At 36.4% G+C, this 20,898-nt stretch overlaps 1 long non-coding RNA gene and 1 pseudogene across 1 annotated transcript; one reads left to right on the top strand and one right to left on the bottom strand.

Moving 5' to 3' along the window:
- LOC104822828 lies at positions 1–484 on the top strand. Its single transcript, XR_773258.1, has 2 exons — positions 1–51; positions 152–484. It is a non-coding gene; the product is annotated as an uncharacterized LOC104822828 (long non-coding RNA).
- A 4,822-nt stretch (positions 485–5,306) lies between these two features.
- The window catches only part of LOC109117057, a 36,017-nt pseudogene continuing 20,425 nt past the window's right edge, over positions 5,307–20,898 (bottom strand).

The following is a 20,898-nucleotide window of genomic DNA, read 5'->3' as shown; positions in this document are numbered from 1 at the left end:
AAAATGGCAGAGCTCACAGGTCATACCTGGAGAGTCCTATCTATGACCCAGGTAAAAATAGACATGACGGTTGCAGCTAACAAAGATGATTCACAACTTAACATTTGTTTGTTCCTAAACTTGTTTTATTTGTTGGCGATGTGTTACGCAGAGTCCCGATGGTTGCACGGTTGCTTCAGTGGCAGGAGATGAAACGCTCAGGCTCTGGAATGTTTTCGGGGATCCAAAGGCAATTACAAAAGCTGCTGCTAAACCCAATCCCAAGCCTTTTTCCCATGTGAGGCATCATATACGGTGAAGACGAGAGTTAGATTTGTACAGATACGTACACCTCCTGGTATTCAGGTACAGATAGATGATGCATGGAGGTTTGTGTATATTTTCACTGGAAGCTCGGGTGTGCTTTGACTCTTCACTTTTATATCCAAATGTAACAGAGAATGTGCTATAGCCCATAGCTATATGATGACAACTATGTTATAACAATACCATAATTGAAACCCAGAATAATCAAAGTATGAACCGCCGTTAAATTTCCTGTAATCCGAGATATTTGCAAGGGCATGTGATGGGATCAGACAAGTATTTGTCTAACGTAAAAGTGGGTCCAAACATGAAGGAATCGAGCTGTCTTTGCAACTTGTGCAAGAGACTCCCTTCCACGACTCCTGGAACAACTTGTCCAATTGGATCATGCGAGCAACGTGGTCCAAGGGAACGCTCTCACGTGAACTGCATATGCTTGGATAGCTTGCTCGAAACCTGAATTTTATCATTCTATGTAAAACCAATTATACTCCAATTATAAATAAAATAAGCAAGTAGTAGACTAAACCATGAACCCAATCTTTTTTTTTCTTTTCTGTGGGATAACATATGCATGAGCAGTTCATGAAAACTTGATAGGAACATATCACATTCAGATTTTTGTTTACAAGGAACAACTTCAACTATATGACAGCTAACTGTTGAAATAGAAAGATGAATATGTGATTGAAGGAAAATATAGATTTTGATATATTATTTTCATTAATAACGAACACAATATTATGTTAAATATTGTGTATTATATTTATTTCCATTATATCTATATTTTCTTTTTATTTCATTTGTTAATCTTCCTATAAATATGTGATTTATTTTCATTGTTACGTAACAAGAAGAAGAGATGTAGTAATAAAGTAATTTCGTTCTTTTTCATTTGTCTTTCTTTCTATTTTAATTTCTGTATTTTATATATCTACAGAAATCTCCCAGTTTGCGATAGCAATCAACTTGTTAAAACAAATGTCTTGAGTCTATGTTTTGAGATTTCCTGATATGGCTATGGAGTGCAAGAGAACGATCAGTGTCTTGAACTGCTCCTCCATTTGTTGACAAGGAAATCCGTAAAAAGGATATAATTACAAATGTTGAGTTAAAAACTTGATCCTGACACATTCAAGCCCAGTTATATACATAACGGCTGCTCACAAAACATACAAACTTCATTGTCTCAGATATTTACGGTGTATATATGAATTTGTATGTGTATATATATAAATATGTGAATATATATAATATATATGTATATATGTATATATGTGAATATATATGTGTATATATATATGTGAATATGTATATGTATGTGTATGTGTATGTATATGTGTATGTGTGTGTTGTGTATATATGTGAATGTGAATGTGAATGTGTGTATGTGTACGTGTGTATGCGTGTATATGAATGTCTGTATGTGTTTCTGTATGTGTGTGTATATGTGTGTTGTGTATGTATATGAATGTGAATGCGAATGTGAATATGTATATGTATTTGAATGTGTGTATGTGTGTATGTGAATGTGTATGTATGAATATGTATGAATGTGTGTCTATGTATGTGTGTAATGTATATGTGTAAGTGTATATATATGTATATGTAAATTTATGTGTATATATATGGGTATGAATGTGTGTATGTACATGTAAATGTATATGTATGTGTATGTGTATGAATATGTGTATATATATATATATATGTATATATGTATATGTATAATGTATGTATATGTAGATATATGTATATGCGTATGTATAATATAGTTTTTATATTTTTGTAAATTTAAAAAAATTTTGCGACGAAATAATCTGTCGCAAAATTACGACAGATTGGCGACGGACAAATTTTTGCGACAACGTTATACAGACAGAAACAATTCTGTCGCAATCTGTCGCAAATTTTTAATTGCGACATATTTGCTTGTATGTGCGACATATTTTTCTGTCGCAAATTCATATTTTTCTTGTAGTACCGGTTTAACCTAATTTACATCAGTTTTGTATAATCTGCTTGTTGCAATATATTATTTCCAATCTCTTTCAACATAAATAAATCAACTAAAACCGATATAGATTACCGAAATTCTACTCATATTAGAAAATCCAATTTTTGTTGGAAAATCAATAGATATGTCAATTCACCAGTAAAAACAAATGATCCAGATTTCTAAAATTCACACCCGTTTTCAATAATCTAACATCGGTTCTTGATTAACTTTAAGAAGTTAAGATTGCTAAAGACAATAGAATATGATTTGAGCCAAGAAATGCCCTTAATTTCTCTAAAAATTAAACTCAAGAAACCAATCCGATTTTCCAAAATTATATTGAAATTGAGATATCCAACTTCATTTCTTGGTTTAACTTAAATAGTTAGATGGTTAAGAGCAATGGAAAATCATTGAATCAAGATGTTCATTTCGATTAATCTATGAAGGTCCAAACTAAAATTATTAATCTTGTACACCAAAATTTTATATCGGTATTGAAAATCCCAAGTTAGATCATTGGTTTACATTAAGGATGCAGCATTGGTAACACCAATGTGAAACTTATTATTGGAGATTTTTTTTAGTAACCCTAAACCGGTCTTAACCAACCATAATCAAATGGTTCACATGATTTTTGAGCTTTGCAAAAGATGGGATCAATTAATAGAAACTGATGGGATCAATTAACGGAAACCGAGGTCAATGAATATCCAAACTGGTCTTAACCAACCATAATCAAGAAGTTCCTTTTAGTTTATACAGGCCCCAAGTTTTGTTGTGTGTAACAAAATTCTAAGTAATAACAAACTGGTTAATCATAATATTTACTCATTAAGACAACTTTAATTATGTTTCTTTATTTAGTTCATCAATTACCATCTAACATTTTTTTTTTGTAACAACCACCTTGTTCCACAAAAAAACAAGTTCATTTTCATTTCTTCTCCTTCAAAGCTCATAAAGACCGAACTTAACTGGACATGGAACTGATCCAGCTTCCTTGTAAGAAGGGTTCCACAATGTAGTTAAATGCCTCTTCCTTGCCCATAACCTTGAATCTAGGCCATTTAACTCTTGAAAGGTGTAACGACCCGATACCGCAACGGAATGATAGAGTTGTCCCCACACACCAACACGAGACCTTTTAGCGTGCTTTGTCCTCACTCGCACACATCCCGGAAAGTACTTCCCAGGAGGTCCCCCATCCTAAGACTACTCCAAGGCCAACACGTTTAACTTTGGAGTTATCTCGAGATGGCCAATCGAAAAGGTAGATGCATCTTGTTGCTATGAGTAACTCAATTAATTCTTTTAAGTTATCTTAGACTCTGTAGACCTACACAGCCTTCGGATCCCTCTCATTTCGGTGTTTCCGATTCATCCTTGTATCCCCTATCCAGAAGCTCGTCGCAATACTTAATAAAAGTCACGGCTTCGTCTTTCTCCTCTAGACTTCGAAATTTCAACAAAAAATCAAAATCTATCGAAATTTTTGCCCACAATCGTTTTTCTTCAAAATTTGCTAATGCATGTGTGTATATATGTGAATTTGTATGTGTATATATATAAATATGTGAATATATATATGTACATATGTATATATGTATATATGTGAATATATATGTGTATATGTGTGAATATGTATGTGTATGTGTGTGTTGTATATATATGTGAATGTGAATGTGTATGTGCATGTGTATATGTGTATGTGAATGTGTGTATGTGTGTATGTAAATGTATATGTATATGTATGTGTATAAATATGTGTATATATATGTATATATATGTATATGTGTAATGTATGTATATGTAGATATATGTTTATGCGTATGTATAATATAGTTTTTATATTTTTTAAATTACAAAAATATTTTGCGACGAAATAATCTGTCGCATAACTCCGTCGCAAAATTGCGACAAATTGGCGACCGACAAATTTTTGCGATAATGTTATACGTACAGAAACAATTATGTTGCAATCTGTTGCAAAATTTTAATTGCGACAGATTTGCTTTGTATTTGCGATAGATTTTTCTGTCGCAAATTCGTGTTTTTCTTGTAGTGCCGATTTAACCCAATTTACATCAGTTTTGTATAATCTGCTTGTTGCAATATGTTATTTCCAATTTCTTTCAACATAAATAAATCAACTAAAACCGATATAGATTACCGAAATTCTACTGATTTTAGAAATCCAATTTTTGTTGGAAAATCAATAGTAAGGTCAATTCACCAGTAAAAACAAACGATCCGGATTTCTAAAATTCACACCGGTTTTCAATAATCTAACATTGTTCTTGATTATCTTTAAGAAATTAAGATTGCTAAAGACATTAGAATATGATGTGAACCAAGAAATGCCCTTAATTTCTCTAAAAATTAAACTCAAAGAAACCAATCCGATTTTCCAAAATCATATTGGAATTGAGAGATCCAACTCCGTTTCTTGGTTTAACTTAAATATTCTAGATGGTTAACAACAATGGAAAATGATTGAATCAATATGTTCATTTTGATTAATCTATGGAGGTACAAACCAAAATTACTAATCCGGTACACCAAAATTTTATATCGGTATTGAAAAACCCAAGTTAAATCATTGGGTATGCAACATTGATAACACCAATGTGAAACCTATTATTGGAGAAATTTTTTTTAGTAACCCTAAACCGGTCTTAACCAACCATAATCAAATGGTTCACATGATTTTTGAGCTTTGTAAAAGATGGGATCAATTAAGAGAAACTGAGGTCAATGAATATCCAAACCAGTCTTAACCAACCATAATCAAGAAATTCCTTTTAATTTATAGAGGCCCCGAGTTTTGTTGTGTGTAACAAAATTCTAAGTAATAACAAACTGGTTAATCACAATATTTACTCATTAAGACAACTTTAATTATGTTTCTTTAGTTAGTTCATCAACTACCATCTACCATTTTTTATTTTTGTAATAACCACCTTGTTCCACAAAAAACAAGTTCATTTTCATTTCTTCTCCTTCAAAGCTCATAAAGACCGAACTTAACTGGACAACTCATGGAACTGACCCAACTTCCTTGTAAGAAGGGTTCCACAATGTAGTTCAATGCCTCTTCCTTGCTCATAACCTTGAATCTGAGCCTTTTAACTCTCGAAAGGTTTCTCCACTCGCTCTGTCGTTCTTGAACTCGGCGTAAAAAGGAGTATCGATGGCGAAATCAGTTTCTCGCCATCTCAACCATCCAACAAGATCAATCACATAATCTATAGTAGATTCCATCATGATGGTTCGCAAGAATTTCTTCCAAGGTCGTCCCAAGAAGCTTTGGAACTCACCCTTCTCGGATTTCGGATCATCATTTGCAGTAATTGTGCAATTTTGGATCACGAAACCCATCGTTTGGAACTTGTCGATCCGCCCTTGAGTCGTTACAATGTTCTTCTGCCCTTGTACACGCTTGAGTCGATCCGCGCAAATGCACGCGGCTAAAGCCGGAAAAAAAGGAAAAAGAAGGTGGCAAATGCGCGGATCGAAGATCGGAGTATTCCAATCGAAGAGGCTAAAAACCGGATTTAAAGATCTCACCATGGTTAGGGTTGACTCAATAAATGAACGTCGTCAGAAAAAATAAGCACATCGGTTAGGATTGACAGTGATAAACACCGTCGTCGGGAAAAAAGCAAGAAGAAAAAAAACAAAATAAATGCAAGACGATACTCAAGGTGATGATACTATTGGAGTTAGTATATCATCGTCATCTTCATCGCCGTTTTCAGATTCAATGAACATTATTAATAAGAAAAAAATATTTAGAACAAAAACCGAAGCTCTAATACCATAATAGAGAAATAGACGGAGAATCATTGGATTTCTCATTATTTAACATTATATTTATAGGTAGAAAATAGAATCACAGTATATCTTATTTAATCAATATAAATATAGAAAATATAGAAATAAAATCAAATCTAAATATTACGTAATCTTCTCGAATCTTCTCCATATCTCTTCATACACTGTAGCTAGAGATTTAACCTTATAGGAATTTGTTTGGTTTTTATTTTTTGAGACTACGTTATCGATACTCGTCGGTTTGATTGAATTGAGTTTATTATTTTTTATCTTCTTAGCTTGTCGATTAATTGATCTTAGATTCTGATTTTCAATAAAAGTTGGAATTAGATTCGGAAAGAATTCATTGAATGAATTGATTAAAACTATTGAAAAATAGGTTAATCGATTTAGGAACTGTGATAATGATCGTTAATGTGTTTGATTCTTTAATTTATTAGGTTGAAAGATCGATAGGTTGAATTATCGGATACTGGATTTGGGACTTAAGAGCCAAAATCTGGGATTAGAACTTGAGGTCCCTGATTAGAGTTCGATTTTCGTAGATTCTCCATCCTTAGAAACAATCCTTGCGCGTTAAGATTATCCCGAAGCAACGGTGGTTTAGTTATCTGATTTTACTTAGTTTGTTTATTGCTTTATTTTCGATATTCATATACTTCATATGATATTTTTTATCTGATTCTTGGTCGAGTCGTGTTCTTGGAGTTAACTATTCCCTGTATTCGATCCTGGTATCACAATCGATCCGTACCCTTGCAGTATTCGCTGTGTCTAGGTTCTTCATTACTTGAGCTTATTTATACACCAAAATTAGCGCTATCAAGGTTTTGGCACCGTTGTCAGGAGTTTCATCGCCGATACGATACGAGGTACACACCCGATATAGACGCACATCCAATCCCCCTACCACCTAGATACCCGTACTCGCCATACTATTATCAGCCGGGACTACCACCACCACCCCCGAGTAGTGAGCGTTTGATAGTTCTTTTCTTTTTCCTTTCACTTTCATTTTCTCTTTTTCATTCGTAGTCTGTCTTTGGAACTCGGTTGTACTTTTCAGACTTAACGATGCATCACCCGTACTTGTTCTATTTGTTGCGTTGTTTTGGTTTGTGCTGTCATTTTTGTTTACAAGGTTGCACCACATTCCACTTATATGTTGAGAGCTGTGAGATATCGTCTGCACTTCATCTTCTATTCTTGAGCACCATGGGGGATCGCATCATGCATTCACGCTAAGTATTCTTCTCTCCCCGTTTCCTCTTTGGTTTCTCTCTCGTTTATTTTATCACTTCTCCCCTACGCGACTTGACACTGTGGACGTATCTTGTTCAAGTCTGTGGGAGGATGGTCTGATGACTCGTTTTTTCCATTTTGACAGTTTTTGATGCATTTCAACATATCATTTAGTATAGTCTGCATAGAAAAATTTGAAAAAAAATATACAAAAACAGAGCATGTAGTTGCATTTCATGCATAAAAGCATCTAACATCTTTAGGATCATATATACATGTCTCTAGGTTTTGCATCCGCATTCATATAGCTTAGGATCATATAGGACATATACATGAAAAACCGATTTCAGGTGATCAGTTAGAAGATTCATGAGGATAGAGTAGAAATTCCTTTAAAGTATAGATGCGCCTGGTTTAGCTGATCTAAGCATTTGAATAGATTGTCAGACTTATCTAAAAATGTAGTTTGACCTGATGAATGATTTATAGACTATGAGATGAATCATTACCTAGGATGAAAAAAGGACTGAAAGATTTCTAATCCAAGCGTGCATGTTTCCCTAAGAACCGTTCCCCATTTTCAAAAATATTAGGCCCTATAGTCTGGAGAGTCTTAATCCACTATATTTTTATTTCTTTTGATTCGTTTAGACGCACAGACAAGTAGTCTGAGAGTGGCAACAATCATCATGAGGCAAAAGTAAGCCATATTTATCCACTACCCATACCTTACTCTTCTTGACTTCTACATTCGTTTTCCTTGATGATATCACACATTCGTCTAACGATTATTACCATAAGGGCAAAAAAAAGAAAAAAATAATAGGAGAGAAAAGAAAAGCCATGCAAAGGGGGGACCAGAAAAAAAAATAAGAAAAGAAAAAAAAGAAAAATATGAATGATGAAAAGAAAGAAGTCTTGATCTGATTCTCACCGCGGTTCGGAAAAAGAAAAAGCCCAAACAAGGATGATGGATGGCGAATGCATTTGATGTTGATCTTTGGACTTTTGATTTCCCATTGCCATATCTAGACCTATTCCGAACCCGAGTGGACCGAATTATTCCTGTAGACAGTGATAAATAGGTTTGAGAAACGTGTTTAGTAGATAACTTGAAGTTCCTTCTGAAATCTTGGGTAGTGAGCCTCGTCTTATAGTGTTATGATTATTTTTTGGAATGGGGATCTGAATAGGGTAAATCTGATTTTGTTCGAGGTTAGTTTATGGTGTCTAAAAGTTTCGCTTTTGAAACTCATGAGGATTTTGATTGATCATCAGCTTTGTTCTCCCTCAGGTGTTTTTCTCATTGCATATTTGCTCGAGACGAGCAAAAGTCTAAGTGTGGGGGAGTTTGATAACATGATTTTCTTCTCTATTTTAAGGCCCATTGTCTAGAACTTTCGCGTCGGTTTTATGCACTATTAGACATTTAGGAACATTTTAGGATTAGGTTTTGTTCCCGTTGCATTCTTTAGTGGTTGAGCAGGTAACGGATACATTATGGACACCAGAGGAGCATAATCGAGGACTTCGGAGCAAATTGGATCGAAACGGAACACAAAGAATGTTTCTAGCTCGAGTTGCATCTGAGCACGACCATGTCGAGTTCAAACACGACCGTGCAGAAGTGAAGAAACGAAGAAATTACTACATACAATCTGCACGGACCGTCGTCGAGAGATCGCTACGAGTTTCTTCTCTATCTGTTTTCCATGTTTCTCTTTATTGATTTGAACTCATTTTTTGTTATGGGTTGTGAGTAATTGTTTCACTGTAGTTAGGGATTTAATCTTGTAGGGATTTGTTTGGTTTTTATTTTTCGAGACTACGTTATCGATACTCGTCGGTTTGATTGAATTGAGTTTATTGCTTTTGATCTTCTTGGCATGTTGTAACACCCCGAATTTCGGTAAAAGGATTAGAGAGTTATAAACCGAAATTGACAACGCTTGATCAATGGAAATGAGATGATTAGGCGATAAGCCCTTAATTTTCGTTAACAGGATTAACGAGGAATAGACCACGACATGAAGCCGCTCGGGCGAATTGGTTTAACGTGGAACAACCGAGCTGAACAAAGAAGAGAAAAGGAGAAGAAGATCGGCTAGACCGACAGAATATAATGCCTCATGGGCTTATCTCCTCCGCGCCAACCCATAGAAGACCGTTTTAGGTGCCAGAGAATGGCTCGAGAGCATAAAATCAAACCTAGCCAAGCCAATCCAAAGTATTAGACCGAACCGAGCAAGGAAAAACAGACGAAAATAGGTCGGAATGTCTGGTCTGGGTAGTAAACCGTCCGGTCTGCACAACGCAGACCGTCTGTTCTGCCTTACCGGACCGTCCGTTCCGACGGCGGACAGAACCGAGAAATTGCGCTGCCTCTTCTCTCTGTTGAGTCACCGCCGCAATTCCTTCGACTCACCGGCGTGTGACACCTCCTGCTTGACTTAGGGGCGGCCAATCTCTTCTACACGAGCCTCTCTCTCCCCATTCTGCACTCACTTGCCCAGAAACTCGCTCTCTCCCTCTCCCTCGTGTTCTTGCGAGTTCAGACTGAAAGCCCCCGAATTGGAGCTCGATTTGCGTGGGAAATGGCTGGAAAATCAAGAGATCAACTCTAGGAAACCCTAACAACAAAACCCGGAGCCCAGAAACAGGACATGTGAGTATTTCGGATTAAATTCGAAAATGATAGTCAAATTGAAAATGGAGATTTATGTGCCTTGAGTGCGATTCACGCATGTTTGAGCTTAGATTTGAGTTCCTGATGACCTCTAGGTTGTTTTGAGCTATAATTGGTTGAGTTTGGTGCGAAACTTTGGAACCCGAAGTTGCTGGTTCGCCTAGACTGAGCGGTCCAAGATTGGACCGTCCGTTCTAGGGTTTTGTAGGGTTGCGAGGAAGAAGACGGGTCCAGACTGTTCGGTCTGAAAGCGGACTGTCCGTTCCAGAACTCGCAGACTGTCTGTTCCGGACAAGGACCGTCCGGTCCACAACTCGCGGAACGACCGTTCCACTTCACCGAGACCGTCGGGACCAGGCATACCGGACCGTCCGGTCTGGCTTAGACAGATCGTCCGTTCCAGGTACCTGTGTTCCCGTCTTGGCTCATTTCGTCGGATCAAGCGAGATTCGATGCAACCGACCCCTATACGTGACCTACCTTGACCCATTCCCTACCTGAATCTCACGAAACTCGAATGAAACCAACCTACCGTAAGTAAAACCTTCGGAACGAGTTGAATTGGTAATCTGAGATGGTTAGAACCCGATTTGATCGGATCAGAGGATAAAAGAATAAGATGAACGTAATGGAATCAATATACCAAAATGACAAGTAAGGACGTGTGTATATATACTTAAAATGTGATATTATACGAGTGCGTGTGATTGGGAAATCGGGTAGCTGGCATGGCGTGAGACTTTATTCCGGAGGGCCGGGATAAGGCTGAACGTATGATTGTAGTGGGTTTGAGGTGATATCCCGATGATTGCATTGTCTGAGATCTCCTCTTTGTGATCCCTGACCTGGGTCGGGTTTTATATTGAGGAGGCATGATTGTGATTGATTGCCTACGGGCAGAGCTTGGAGCCGATAATACACGTGGTAGTCTTGAGTGATTCGGCTACCACGGGGTTGAGAAAATCCTACGGTTACTCTGTGACCGCGCCAACGTTCCACTAGCTATGGAGCGAGTTCAGGATTGAGTGATTCTCCCGGCAGAGACTGGCAATACATTTACTCCTGACTCGGGATTGAGGATTCTCCCGATGAGATTATGCGGAAAGACTCAGAAAGACCTGAGCTCGGGTCTGATGAGCTTTTCCGTGGCGGACGGCCGGCGAGAGGTTGTCAGTTGTGTACTTACTTCGCTCGACATAATCGGTGGTGGCCTGGAGGAGGCACCTGGCGCTCTGGTATCGAGAGGTGACATCGATACCAGAGGGGATGGTTGATGTGATATGTTTTTATGGAGTGGGGTATTGGGTTGATGTGTTTTATTATTCCGGCGTTGGCCGAGGAGAGCGGGGGATGTGCGTAGCACATGGAGCGCCTTTACCCACGTGTGTGATGCACACGTGGAGATGATTTGACGGTACCGGTATTACTGATAGACCCGATGGGTCGAGCTATGACTTGTGTATATGTGTTCTGGACTGAGGAGACCAGATCCGTGTGGTTATCCGAGAAGATTTGACGGCTATGTCCGATGACTTGTCATCTGGACTGTTTGTGGGTGATATATGAACCCTTGTTCGTTGAGTGAACTTGGTTTTATGGCATGTGGTGTGCATATATGTTATACATATTTATCTAGTGCGTGTGTAATATTGGTTGTGCTTGGCCATTTGCAATTTGGGTATGATCTTCGGGTTTAACCCGAAGTACTCACTAAGCATATAACTTAGGACGTTTTTATGCAACGTTTCAGCTCGAGATAGCGCAAGAGTGTGAAGAGGAAGACCGAGAAGATTTAGGTTAGAGTTACGCAGATTCTTGTTTCCTAAAAGATTGGTAGTGTCGATTTACGAGTTTTGTATTTGCCGATAGTTACACTACCGTAATTGTATTCATCTCCGCTGCATATTTATATAATTTTTAAATCCTGCGTATTTTCGATAATTGTATTTATTTTATTGTTGTCCATATGCGCAACTCGTGATTGTCGCGGGATACAGGTTTCGGCCGTCACACATGTTGATTGATTGATCTTAGATTCTGATTTGTAATGAAAGTTGGGATTAGATTCGGAATGAATTCATTGAATAAGTTGATTAAAACTATTGAAAGATAGGTTAATCGATTCAGGAACTGTGATAGTGATCGTTAGTGTGTTTGATTATTTAATCTACTAGGTTGAAAGATCAGTAGGTTGAATTATTGGATAGTGGATTTGGGACTTGAAAGAGCCAAAATCTGAGATTAGAACTTGATGTCCCCGATTAGAGTTCGATATTCGTAGATTCTTCATCCTTAGAAACAATCCCTGTGTGTTAAAGTTATCCCGAAACTACGGTGGTTTAGTTATCTGATTTTATTTAGTTTGTTTATTGCTTTATTTTCGATATTCACATACTTCATATGATATTTTCTGATTTGATTCTTGGTCGAGTCTTGTTTATAGAGTTAACTATTCCCTGTGTTCAACCCTGGTATTACAGTCGATCCGTACCCTTGAGGTATTCGTTGTGTCTAGGTTCTTTATTACTTGAACTTATTTATACATCTAGATTAGCGCTATCACCAATGTTGCAACATTTTCTGTTGTTGCTCCTTTTGCAAGTAATTTTGATCCATCATGTCTACCGTAATCAGTACTACGTCTCACACCACTGATGACACAACAACGAACTTTGACAGTCAAGCACCACAAAACGTTAGAAATTTTTTAAACCGAAACAATTGGGATAATAAGATAAAACACAATTTCTGGCGGGATTCTGGGCTCTCCCAATATCCACTTATCGAACGTCTTGGAGAGACGGGGCTTAGACAACTGGGAGTCCCGCGTTATTCTCTTGTAAGTGATGTATAATACTCTAATGCTTGGCACTTACCCCCTGTCCGGTGCGAGGCTGCTGTTGATTTCAATAATCAGCTAATGCATCTAGATCTGCCAAACGGCCCACAGAGGAGGACATATTTTACTAGCCATTAAGCCCTTCTCTTCGTCAAGGGCATGGGAGATGCTCCATTCTTAATTAAGTATGTATGTATGTATGTATGTATGTATGTATGTATGTATGTATGTATGTATGTATGTATGTATGTATGTATGTATGTATGTATGTATGTATGTATGTATGTATGTATGTATGTATGTATGTATGTATGTATGTATGTATGTATGTATGTATGTACTAACAAGCGTATGGATGGGGGTTTAAAGATGGCACATTTCAGCAATGATCCTCAAGCAAGCGAAGGGAAGAGAAACAACTTACTGATGGCAGCAAAGGGAGGGGAAAATATCCACAAGAAGCCGCGCGTGGAGTCACGCTCCTCTTGCCCACGGGGAAACTTCACAAATACACGTCCGTGTCACAATTATTTCTTCGGTACACAACAAAATTAGAACACATTATTAAAAGTCTATCTTACCCCTCTTTCATCTGGAAAAGACTTACTTGTCCTTAATGAATATAAACGTGGGAAAATAAGTTTCTTAGTTTGCTTCCCCACGATATATCTGGAAACAAAAAAAATAGGGCTCATTTCGCTTTCCATTTTTCGCATTCTGTCGATTTTGCAAGAGAGAAAAGATAGAAATTGAAGATCAATCCAAAATCAGTGACGGTCAGAACAAGACCCGGAAAATGGGGAGAAGTAGTCAGCAGTGGCTTCGAGTGGCAATGAAACTTCTTTTCCAGTCCGACAAAAATAGAAGAGTCTAGGAGATCGATGAGAATGGCTTCTTCTTCTGAAAAAACTGTAAATATTCCCCAACCTGTTAAAGATATGTATAATTTTAGGGTTAGAGTTTTGATGTGTGAATTTTTTGGGTTAAAGTTTTGATTTTGTATTTTTTAGGGTTTGGTTGATTCCGGTAGAAAATAGCAGAAGATAGAAAACGAAATGTTGTAGTAAGGGACTATAAAATTAAAATTGCAAAATTGTTGTTGTAGATTATAAACTCACTGTAATTAGAAGATTTAAAAAAAAATGAAAAAGTAGTCACTTTGAATAGCAGAAGATAGAAAACGAAATGTTGTAGAAAGAGATTGTAAATTAAAATTGCAAAATTGTTGTAGTAAATTGTAAACTCACTATAATTAGAAGATTGCAAAAAAAATTGAAAAAGTAGTTACTTTGAATTTACTGGATAAAAATAGTGAAGATTGATAAATGAGTATATTAGTAAATGATTCTGATATGTATATTTGGATATACTTGTTTTTATTGCAGATTAATAAACTCTCCAAACCAGAATTCTACTATGAGTTTGATGATATGAATGATATATCAGTCAAGGTATCATCAGAGTGTTTCCACCTAGAAGCTGTGGATTTTTTAGAAAAGTGTATGACTGTTGAAGAGCTTGAATTTTTCGCACAACGATCGCAACTAAGGCATATCTTTCACATGAAAAAGAAGCAAACATTGAAGCTGAGTTTAATGGTAGCACTCATCAATCGGACTATCAGAACGAAGAAAGATAATGAATTGTGGTTCTGTATTAATGGAGTACCAATTCGGTATTCATTGTGGGAGCATGCAGTTCTTTCGGGCCTGAATTGTAATCCATTACCGGAGAACTTGGAGGAACTTGGCGGAACTGATTTCTACAGAAAGCATTTTGGGGAGGAAAGTTATGAGAGGATTCTCAAGACAGATGTTAGAAAAAAGTTTGGTAAATTGTGTGTAGATGAAGTGCAGGACAGATACAAGATGGCTTATTTGGTGTTACTTAGTCATGTCATAGGGCACCAACACAATGAAGTCGTTAAACCATTTTTGCTGAGGATTGTTAACGATATAGAGGTATGTGAAACATTTCCTTGGGGAACATTTACCTTTGAAAATGTTCTGAGTTATGTGTTCAATTACTTGAATGGGCATAGAAAACCAGTCAGTCAATGGAACCTGCCAGGTTTCATAATTCCACTTACGGTAAGTGATTTAAATAAAGTAAATATATTAAAGAGTGATGAAATGAGAGAATGAGAAAATACAATATTAATGTTTGTGTGGTTTAAAATGCTGATGCTGCCTTTCGAGTGTATTCCTAGACTTCGTCATGGTAGATGGTACAATGATGTGGCACCGAGAGGAAATGTTATACCAACTTGTCCGCGCATGTGCAGAAAGTGCTTCATACCAAATAAAAAATATGGTATGAAACAAGGGTTAGCAAAGATGGGTAGATCACATGTACACAACTAAACTTAAGAATTTTTATGCAGTACCTTAATGAAATAGTTTGTCAGCCGTAAATTATAAGTTTTAATGTACACAATAAATATATTGATTTGTTTTAACATTCGTTTCAGAACATTGACAGCATTCTCATGATAAGGGAGGAAGAAAGGCAATTGGTTGCAAATGTTGAATTAGACAAAGATAACAAAGATGAAGTTGTGGATAAAATGGATGAAGAGGTTGGCCAAAAATCCAAATGCTGTAAGTTGGAACGATATACTTGAGGACGACGTGAAATCACGCGTCGTAGTTCCGATGATGAAGAAACACAACAAAAGAAAAGCTCCTGCTTCAGCCAAGAAATCTGAAAAAAAAGAGGGAAACCAAGAAAAAATAAAAGACAAGTGAATGAGGAGGATGAGGAAGAAGAAGAAGGAGAAGAAATAGAGAAAGAAGAAGAACCAACCGATATAGGCAATGTTGTTCAAGGGGAACAAATAAGAAAAAAGGCTCAAGACTTGAAACAACTGAAGTGTGAAATGAGAAATTTGAAAGGAAGGGTTGGTTTTTTAAGCAGGCAGGTGGCTGGGTTGAAGGATTGTTTAGACAAAATAGAAAAAAAGGTAGGTGATGGACAAGTTGAAAAATTGAAGAAAGTGGTTGCTGCATGCATAGTCGCAGCGGGTAAGTATGACTTACCCTTTGAAATGGAGACTAGAATCGTGTTCTTGATGAAGAAGATGAGCGAGATCTTGGGAACAAATGAAAAGGGTGAGACTTCAAGTAGACATGCAGCAACTCATACAGGAACAAGTGAACCTCGTAGGAGAAGTGAACATGTGAGTTCTCCACTTGATGTCGAAGATGATATTGGTAATATTCCTATGGAGATAAATGAGTTGGCAATACAAAATGTTACAGAAATAGAAGAAGAAGGTGATGGAAACCCGAAAAGGGTGATTGCGGATGATCTTGGGAAATTAGCTGAAGACAAAGGGGATTTAGAAGAAGAAGAGGAGGGTTCAAAGGAAGAAGAAGATGAGGGTTCACAGGAAGAAAAAGAGAATGATGGAGAGAAAGAAGTAGGAGAAGATGATGAGGAAGAAAAAGAGAGTTCAGAGGAAGAAAAGGAGAAAGATGGAGAGATCGAAAGAGAACAAGCTGAAGAAGAAGAAGAAGAATAGAGTTCAGATGAAAACGAAGATCAGAAAGATGCTGAAGGAGAGCAAGCTGAAGAAAAAGAACAGAAAGATGGAGAAGGAGAGCAAGCTGATGAACAAGAACAGAAAGATGGAGGGGAGCACGCTGAGAAGGAAGCAGAAATAGATGAAATTGAAGGAAACCAAGAAGAGATGGGAGTTGTTGATAAAGGTAGATGTAAAAGATCAGTAAAGGCATCCTCTAAAACATCGTCCATGGGCTGACATAATGAAAGCTATTAATCCGAAAGGTGGAATTATAAGAAGCCGATGAAGAGGAAAGGGAAAAAAAGGCAAAGGTAATTAGGAATATCTGGATTACGTTAAGTGTTTTAACTTCTGTTATGTGATGAAATTGTGGAATTATGTGATCTGTGCACTTATGTTAGGTGTTTTAACTTTTTTTGGATTTGTAATGTCTGAGTTCAGGTTAAGTGCTTGAACTTTTAGGATATGTAATCTCTGATCTATGTTTTAACTTTTGGATTTGTAATGTCTGAATTTAGGTTAAGTGTTGGAATTGATTTGAACTTGTTAAGAATTTGGAAAACGAAAAAATAAATATGTTATTTTTTTGAAAAAATCGTAATTTAGCCGTAAAAATGTTGAAATAAATTAGTCGTAATATTCAAACAGATAACATAAAATATAATGGTAAAATATCACCACTTATGTTGAACGTAGTTTGTTTGAAATTTTTTTGTGATATAGTCGAAAAAATGTTAAAGTAATTAGTCGCAATATTCAAAAATACAAAAACGTGTTAGATTCACTCAAACGAACAAAAAAAATTAAAGTACAAAATTTTTGAGAGGAGGGATCCACATAAACACGTGGAATAAAAAAATGGCGGATTTTGTTTTATTCACTCACAAAATAAATTGTTTACGACTCATTGCGACAAATTTTGATTATGTTACGACTACGTATGACTAGTTACTACTACGTTACTACCATACAAATTTTTGAAAGTGTTCGAAAGTTGAGAATTATGACTATATTTGCTCGTGTCACACATAATATATGTATTATAAGCAATAAAAATGTGTTTGGAAACGTAATATGTAATATTAATCTCATTTCTATAACAACTTGGTTATGCAGAAGTAGATGTGTATTAACTAGATTAGAACACTTTCATTCATCTTTATCTTATTACTTATAAATTTAAAAAAAAATTGTAACTTTAAACCCATTTATATTGATTATAATATATGTATTAATCATCAATCAAAATTGATCACAATTTACGAGTTTTAGATATTTTTAAAAATCTATGTAGTTGATACGTAGTCATAACGTAGTCACAACGTAGTCAAAATTCGACGTAATATAAGTCGTAATAAATTTGTTTTATGCGTAAATAAGACAAAATCTGCCGACTTTTTATTCCACGTGTTCATATGGGTCCTTCTCTTAAAACGTTTTGTATGTTTTAATATTGCGACTAATTACTTTAACATTTTTTCGACAACATTACGAAAATTTTCCGAAAAGAACCTGATCAATATTATATTAGCAAAAAAAAGCTTGCATAGTTCATAACCTGATTTTAGAGATACCAAATCCAAAAAAATATTACAGTTAAGTGATGAAATGCACAAAAAATATTTTGGATTACATTTCATCGTGTAACTGCACCTCAATTTCTGGGGGTGTACTCCTCAACTTCTTCGGCTTCTTTGTCCTCCTTGTTTCACGCTCTTCATCATTTTCGATTGTATCTCCATGTTTTAGCCTCGACTTTTTTTTTCTTCCTTTGTTTTTCCCCTGCACTTGGTATTTGTTTCATTCTCCTTCGGCCAAGACATGGTCCAATTATAGCAGGAGGATTGACTTTCACATTTGCTATATGATCAGGAATATTCCAGTGACATATCCGAAACCGGATATACAATATCAATGTATGCCCACTCCTATGTCGTCCGCGTATAGTAGGTTGAGCAATATTCAAGTATCTTGTCCTTCTCACCATGTTCATGCAAAGATTTAATCGCGTGAGCACAAGGGTATTTATCAATATCCCAAACCTTGCATTCACATGACTTCTTTTGTAGGTCAACATAAAACATTTTCCCATCATTGTCGGTGACTTCGTATTCCTTCCAATTTCGGTTGAACTCTCTCACCATAAACCTTTTTAATGCTCTATATCGTTTGTGCAATTCTTTCTCCACATCCGGTGTTAGTATATGTGAACAAGAAAAAGCCATCGTCTTGCGTTTGCACCACCACTCAACTGTTTTGTCCACAATTGTATCAAACAAACCAAGCAATGGTAATGTCCTCGCCTTTCTCAATACAGAATTAATCAACTCCGCGCCATTGGTCGTCAATATGTTGTATCTTTCTCCAGAAAAATAGCACCTAGCCCATTTATCAGGTTCAACACTGATATTCACATAATCAGCGACATTCGGGAACATGCAGAAAAAAGTCATATTAAGTCTCATACATATCACAAAAAAAAATGTCACAACAATTACTTTGTAGTTATACATTTCGCACCTTTTTGTGAAATCGTCCCACATTTTGTTAAACTATTTCTCCGTGTAAGCTTTGGCACATTTATAGAACATGTCAGCAACGTTGTCTCCATTTTTGTTCTTTTTACCTCGTAATCCTTTATTCACTCTCGTCTTGATGTTTTGGGATATGTGGTATGCACAATGTATGTTTAGCTCTCTTATACACATCACGATAACATTTGCTATGCTTTGGTATCGATCTGATATTATAACCATATCATCACTATCCGGAATCACCTCTGCTAACTTATCATAAACCAACCCCAAGAATCATCATTCTCTGTATCAACTACACCCCAAGCTAAAGGATATAGATGTCAGTTACCATCTTGGGCAGTTGCAACAATTAAGAATCCATTATATGCAGTTTTTAGAGGTGTTGCGTCTATAGCAATCACTTTTCGCATTGCATGCCACCCTTTGATGCAAGCACCTAGAGCAAAAGATGCATACTTAAATGTCCGTCCATCATCTTCTAGATGTATATGTGTTACCATATCTTCGTTTTTTCCTTGAACATGTGGAAATAACTTGGGAGCTTATTGTAGTTCTCAGCCGGATTTCCCCAAACACTGTTTTGAGCTCGTTGTCTCCCTCTCCATGCTGAAGTATGACACTTTGTATTTACAAGCTTTACCCACCAAATACATTAATCTTTTTGCTCTTGGAAGATCAACTTGTCCCGCAAAATGCCTTCTCAAATAGGCAACAACCATCTCTTCAGTTCCATTTTCTTCTTCTTGAAACACCGGTGAACAACTATGAACGGGAACATGCTTGCTCACTGTAAAAAAAATCAGATTTCTTCTTTTTTATTACTCTCAATTGCCACATGCAACCTTTCCTTCGAAATGCGCATCTTGCTTCCCATGTATGACGATCCGACTTATATACATAGTATTGAAAACATGCATCATTTGAAGCTTTCTTTATCTTCATTTTTAACTTAGCCTTATTCACAAACTCCTTACCCACTGTAAGGCCCAATCTATCTTCGAATGAAAATTTTTGGGGTTGTCTTGGAACTGAAATACCAACAGCACTATCTAACTCAATCGCAACAGCATTGTCTAACCCTACTGAAACTGTATTATCAAGGTCAGTCGTAACTTCAATTGCAACATCATTAGTGGCAACAACCACGCCATTCTCATGTCGCACATCTTCATGCAAATCGACATGAAAAATCTCATTCCCATGTCTTACATCACCGACCAATGTTACATGAACTTGTTTTCTCTCTTCTCCATCTAGTGCCTCATCACACTACAAAAAAATCCTCGAATTCCAACGGATTTTCCAACGGATTTGTCCGTTGAAAAATTTCCAACGGATTTTCAACGGCGTTTCAACGACGATTTCCGTTAAAATTCCGCTGAAAATTTCCAACGGGTATCCGTTGGAAACACCCGATGGAAATTTTTAACGGAATTTTCAACGTATTCAATTGAAAAAATTGGGTTGGAAATTTCCAACGGTATTTCCAACGGATATCCGTTGGAAATTTTCAACGGATTAACGTTGGAAAAATCGGTTGCAAATTTTTAACGGAGTTCCAACGGATGTTTGTTAGAAAACAATTCCAACGGAATTCCAACGGATGCCGGTTGGAATTTTTTTTGGAAATTTTTTTAAAAAAAATTCCAACCGAATTCCAACGGATGCCGGTTGGAAATTTTTTTGAAAATTTTTTTAAAAAAAATTCCAACCGAATTCCAACGGATGCCGGTTGGAAATTTTTTTCAAAATTTTAAAAAAAAATTCCAACGGACATCGAATGAAAATTTGGATTTTAATTGAAAAATCAATTGAAATATATATATATATATATTCGAATTCATATACATATATGTATAATATATATTTCCTATATATATATAAAATATATATACACAAAATATACATGTATTTATACATATATATATA

This window comes from Tarenaya hassleriana, unplaced genomic scaffold (assembly GCF_000463585.1).
Source record: "Tarenaya hassleriana unplaced genomic scaffold, ASM46358v1 Cleome38, whole genome shotgun sequence".
Taxonomy (NCBI): Eukaryota; Viridiplantae; Streptophyta; class Magnoliopsida; order Brassicales; family Cleomaceae; genus Tarenaya; species Tarenaya hassleriana.
Note: the sequence above shows the minus strand (reverse complement) of the source record. Positions and strands in the feature narration are given on the sequence as shown.